We start from the raw sequence: 6,602 nt of genomic DNA on the forward strand, positions 1-6,602 counted from the left end.
ATCTGGTCCCATCACTTCATGGCAAATAGATGGGGAAACAGTGGAAACAGCGTCAGACTTTATTTTTTGGGGCTCCAAAATCACTACAGGTGGTGACTGCAGCCATGAAATTAATAGATGCTTACTCCTTGGAAGGAAAGTTATGGCCAACCTAGATAGCATATTCAAAAGTAGAGACATTACTTTGCCAACAAAGGTCCGTCTAGTCAAGGCTATGGTTTTTCCTGTGGTCATGTATGGATGTGAGAGTTGGACTGTGAAGAAGGCTGAGCGCCGAAGAATTGATGCTTTTGAACTGTGGTGTTGAGAAGACTCTTGAGAGTCCCTTGAACTGCAAGGAGATCCAACCAGTCCATTCTGAAGGAGATCAGCCCTGGGATTTCTTTGGAAGGAATGATGCTGAAGCTGAAACTCTAGTACTTTGGCCACGTCATGCGAAGAGCTGACTCATTGGAAAAACTCTGATGCTGGGAGCGATTGAGGGCAGGAGGAGAAGGGGACGACAGAGGATGAGATGGCTGGATGGCATCACTGACTCGATGGACGTGAGTCTGAGTGAACTCCGGGAGTTTGTGATTGACAGGGAGGCCTGGCGTGCTGGGATTCATGGGGTCGCAAAGATTCGGACACGACTGAGCAACTGAACTAAACTGAACTGAACTGAAACAACTTAGAATGTATGCACCTCCAAATGTGTATCAAGTTGCAGGACACACTACGGGCCACTGAGGCATATTTCTACCCCCAACATTAAAAGAATAAGAATTGTGCTATTGTTGCTGTTCAGTCGACTAGTTGTGTCCAACTCTTCACAACTACTTGAACTGCAGTGTGCCAGGTTTCCCTGTTCCTCGCCATCGAATTGGGCCATATGAAATTGCAAATATTCAATTATTATTTTACTTACTAAAACAGAAATTTCATATGATTCTAATTAATAATTCAGTTCATATGGTTGAGAGAAAGTTATCAGAATCATGATAGGAAAAGTATAAAGGACAAAGTTGGTGATGATGACAGAATGAAGACAAATATGTATAGAAGACAAGATATGTATAGAGAAAAGAACAAATTAAGGCTAATAGCTGAATTTCTTGGGATTCCTTCAGAAATGATTCATAGTTTGTCAGACTGGGTATGTATCTAATTTCATTGTTTAATTTTAGACTGAATATTAACGAATGTTAATGAATAATTCTGTGATACACTCAGTGCATGTTCATATATATAGAGAGATGTGTATACATATATGTATGTATACATATATGTATGTATACATATAACTGCATATATATATATATATATAGTTTCTGGAACAGAGGGAAGATGCTCCCTGAGAGTACAGTAATGTATGATGTTATTTGAACAAGCGAGCAAAAGTTATATATATCTGTTGTAAAAATATGAAGGCTTGTTTGTTAAACACAAATGAAACTCTAGAACTGAACTAATTGACACGAAAAAGCTTCCCAATAAATAAATGCAAAAAAGGTATAAAGCATTACATAGAACATTGTATTATTTATCCAAAAAAGAGATAATAAGTGGGTGTATTCGCAGAAGATTTATTTTTGGAAAGATAATAATCTCTGTGGTTACCTTTGGAGAATGAATTCAGAGAATAAGTTGAGAAAAGTTTTTACTTTTCATCATGTGTTATATTTTTTTAAGGGATGAGCCTAATAGGATATTTATAATTTTATTCTATTTATTTTTTATTTTGGCCATGCTGGATCTTTATTGCTGTGCAGACTTTTCTTAGTTGCAGCAGGTGGAGAGTACTGTCTAGCTGCAACGTGCAAGGTTCTCAATTTGGCAGCTTCTCTTGTGGAGCACAGGCTCTAGGGCACGTGGGCTTCAGTAGCTGCGGCAGTGGGCTCAGTAGTCACAGCTCTTGGGCTCTAGAGTGCAGGCTCAATAGTTTTGGCACAGGGGGCTTAGTTGCTTTGTGGCATGTGGAATTTTTCTGAATCAGGGATAGAACTCATGTCTCCTGCATTGGCAAGTGGATTCTTTACCACTGAGCAACCAGAGAAACCCTTATATGACACTTTTACAGCTAACTATTTTTGTCATGTGTGGATTTACTTTTGAAGTGGGATATTAATTTAGTTTTTTAGAAAGTATAAAAATACATTGCATTTTAAATTATGTATGAATATACAAAGAACCACATATGTGGGCAATGTGTACATATATTACAGTATCCATATAAGTTGTGAAACATTATTGTGATTATTGATGCAGTTACAGCAAGACTATGCCTTAGAGTCTTTTCAACTCAAATAATAGGTATTTCTTCTAAATATTGATGTGAAGGAAGATCTAAATATAGATGTGTCAGGAAGACAGAATCTTGGCTTGGCAGCCAAATCCCACAGAAACAGTGCAATGACAACATAGCTGGGACTTTCACAGACTGGAAGGAGGTTAAGTTATGGAAATGTTGATCCAAATCCAAAACAGCTCTAGCAGTTGGATGCTGTGTATTGTCTACTTAGTGGCTGAAATGTATTACTTTCTATTGGCCACTACTGAGATTCATCTATTCACTCCACTACAGAGAAAATATGATTGATTTGGGTAATCCTGCTGTTAGTAACACTTTATAGGCCTTTGTATAACATGTAATTTGACACCTTCCCTTCCTTCCCTGTCCCCTGCCTGTGGTCCAGAGTTGCGCCAGGCTGGACAGATCACATCACACCAGACCAGCCTAGAGGCACATATTATGGGAAGTTTGTTAAAAGGGTTTGTAGGTTTGGCAAATTCTATTTCTTGACTGTCCATGTAGTATATATTATACTTCAGGGAAAAAAAATTTAACTTTCCTATCTTTCAAGGCATTCAGTGAATGAAAACCTATCAGTTCTTAACATCTAATGCTGGTTATTCTATGAATTTTGAACGCTGGATTAATATTCTCCCATGTTTAGAACATACACAAGTCATCTACTTGTTAAAGCAAGCTACCATACTCTGTTTTTTAAAGTTATTATGTAATATTTGATATATACACATATGTATAAGAATGTTACATATATATATGTATATAGCTATAATATGGGCTTTCTGGGTGGTGCAGTGGTAAAGAGTCACCTGTCAATTTAGGAGACTCAGGTTTGATCCCTGGGTTTGCAATATCCCCTGGAGTAGGAAGTGGAAAACCACTCTAGTATTCTTGCCTGAAAACTTCCATGGACAGAGAAGCCTGGTGGGCTGCAGTCCATGGGATCACAAAGAGATGGACATGACTGAGTGCATGCACATACACACACACATATGAAATTGTAAATTATGAAGTATAATAATGAAAGCAGACATGGTTCTAGCTTTCTACTTAAGGAATAGATAAAGCCAATATTGTTTCAGTTTCTTATACATGCTTCCTTCAATGCATCTCTCTCATTCACACAAATAATTCTTATTCTGAATTTTTAGTTTATCATATACTTGTTTATAGACTTTAATTAAATATATAGACTATTACTAAACTGTATTTTTCAATACTGGCAACTTTTGAACTTCATCAAAATGATATCTCAGTATGTGAAGCCTTTGTTATGAACTCAACTTATTACCCTCAAAAATTCATCCATGTTGATGCATGAACCTATTATTTATTGATTCTCCATTTGCATGGATTAATTTATTGTATGAATCTACCTCAAATTATCCACTCAATTTCCTTTTGAAAGATATTTGGATTGGTTCTAGGATTTTGCTATTTTGAATAATACTATTAAAAACATTCTAGTGATTGTTTACTAATTAAAAATTCAAAAATTTCTCCAGAATATATCCACAGAAATGGAATCATTGCTTATAGCATATATCATAGTAAGAAATTATGCCAAATGTTTTTAACTGTCGTTTAGATAACTTATACTCTTAATACCAGCATTCTTCTTCCTCCAGTCTTATGTGCTTAGTGGCTCAGTCGTGTCCGACTCTTTGAGACCCATGGACTGTAGACTGCCAGGCTCCTCTGTCCACGGGGATTCTCCAGGCAAGAATACTGGAGTGGGTAGCTTATCCCTTCTTCAGGGGAACTTTCTGACCCAGGAATTGCACTGGGGTCTGCATCGCAGGTAAATTCTTTATCAGCTGAGTTATCTGCGAAGCCTCTCCAGTCTTACAGCTACTTGATTTTGTCAAAACTGTTTACTGATCTGCTAAGTGTAAAAGGTATCTCATTGCAATCTTAACATTCATTTTCATGTTTCTCACAAGGTCCTTTTAAAGATTATTGTTTCATTAATGTTTCTTCTTATAGTAACTACCTATTTAGGTATTTTATCTACTTTAATTGTATTATTTAACATTTTTGTGAATCCTTAATATATAATAGATAATAATGCTTCATCAAGTTTTTCATGGTACAAATATCTCTTCCCAATCTTTGATTTATCTTATTATGAACAAATGTTAATAAAATGCTGTTAAAAATAATTTGTTTCAATGGAACACACCAACCTCTCTGAAATTCTAATATATGTTTCCACATGATTTGTGCCATTATATTTTGCATTATAGATTCTAACTATTGAGCTGTGTATATTTGGAGTTATTTTTATGATACACAATAAAATTCAAAATTCAATTTTTAGTATAAGTAGCAAAAATTAAAGAGAGTCGCCAAAGTGGAGCTTACTTTAGGGTCACAGTTAAATATTTTAGACTATAGAGATTTTGAAGGAATGAATCATTTAACATAGCATTTCAAAATAAAGGCTTATCATTATCTTTTTATATGGGCTTTATCACATCAATCAAACCATTTCCACATATTATTTGTAGAAATTAAAATGGTATCTCTTATCTGTGGAAATCAGTATGTCTGTCATTACTATTTGGTGAGCAAAAAAGCAACAGAATTAAGCCAAACAGAAATAATGTATCAGTTCATTACTCTATGTGGTTAAAATAAAAATAGTCACCCTGAAAATATCCCAGAAACTCATCAAAATATACATTTACATGAAAGTGAAAAGACAGTTTCTCCTCATTGCATAAAATAGAGTAATAGGCATGCTTTTTTTAAAGAGGATGTTTTACAAGATGATGTCAAGAGGAAATATATATCTCTAAGGAGAGGACAGTAAAGCATGGTGGAAAAGAGTAGAAAAGTGCTTTAAAAATCAATTCATGATGTTTCCCCAAATTGAAGAGCTGAGAACCTGCAAGGATAGGACAGTTGAAAAATGGTGAATACACTTTGAAGATATGTTCATTCCCTTCACTGCTGAAAAATAGCATTCCCAAGACTAGCGCTGGAAGAGATGTCCAGCAATGCCTTTGTTTCTTAAGCCCAGAGAAGGGTGCTGGAGGTAGGAATAATCTCCTCTGAGCAATTACGTTGGCCAAAAATGAGTGCAAACAAAGGCAGCCAGATAGGAAAACAGAAATTCAGGGCCTTAGGATATCAGTGCAATCTAGCAACCATGAGAACATATCACTAAAATTGCAAGCTTTCTTTCAAATAGGCACCATAGTGAAAAAGTGAAAGCATTAGTCACTCAGTTGTGTCCGACTCCCTTCAACCTCATGGACTGTAGCCTGCAAGGCTCCTCCGTCCATGGGATTCTCCAGGAAAGAATACTGGAGTGGGTTGCCATTTTCTTCTCCAGGGATTTTTATGCTAAGGTTCTGCATTTTTGTTTTCCTATCTGGCTGCTTTTTGCAGTGCAGTAGACCTGGACTCCATCCCTGAATCAGGAAGATCCCCTGGAGAAGGGAATGGTTGCCCACTCCAGTATTCTTGCCTGGAGAATCCCATGGACAGAGGAGCCTAGCAGGCTGCAGTCCTTGAGGTCACCAAGAGTCGGACACGACTGAGAGACTAAGCACAGCACAGAATAGCACAGCATAAAAATATGATCTAACGACCATGAGAGCATGTCATTAAAATTGCAAACTTGCTTTCAAATAAGTACAAGTCCCTTAGAATCCCCAGGGGATGGGTTCTAGGACCCCTGCAGATACTGAAATCTGCAAAGGTTCAAGTCTTTTATGTGACATGGTGTCGAATTTATATATAACCTATGAATATCCTCCCATATACCTTAAATCATCTCTAGATTACTTATAATAACCTAATACAATGTAATGTTACATAAATAGTTTTTATACTGTGTTGTTTAGGGAATAATGACCAAAAAGATGTTTATGTGTTTAATACAGATACAAGGATCTTTTTAAAATAATTTCTTTATTTATTGATTTACTTATTTTGGTTGGGCTGGGTCTTTGTTGCTGCATGCGGGCCTTCTCTAGTTGCAGTGAGCAGGGGCTGCTCTTTGTTGCAGTGTTAGATCTTCTCATTGTGGTGGCTTCTTCTGTTGTGGAGCGTATGCTCTAGGCACATGGCTTCAGTGGTTGCAGCATGTGGACTCAGTAATTCAGTTTGGGGACTCTAGAGTATGGGCTTAGTAGTTGTGGCACATGGGTTTAATTGCCTTGCAGCAAGTGGAATATTCTGGAGCAGGGATTGAACCTATGTAACTGCATTGGCAGGCAGATTCTTATCCACTGTGCTATACTGTGCTTAGTCACTCAGTCGTGTCTGACTCTCTCTGACCCGCATGGACTATAGCCTGCCA

This window comes from Bison bison, unplaced genomic scaffold (assembly GCF_000754665.1).
Source record: "Bison bison bison isolate TAMUID 2011002044 unplaced genomic scaffold, Bison_UMD1.0 scf7180017864283, whole genome shotgun sequence".
Classification (NCBI taxonomy): Eukaryota; Metazoa; Chordata; class Mammalia; order Artiodactyla; family Bovidae; genus Bison; species Bison bison.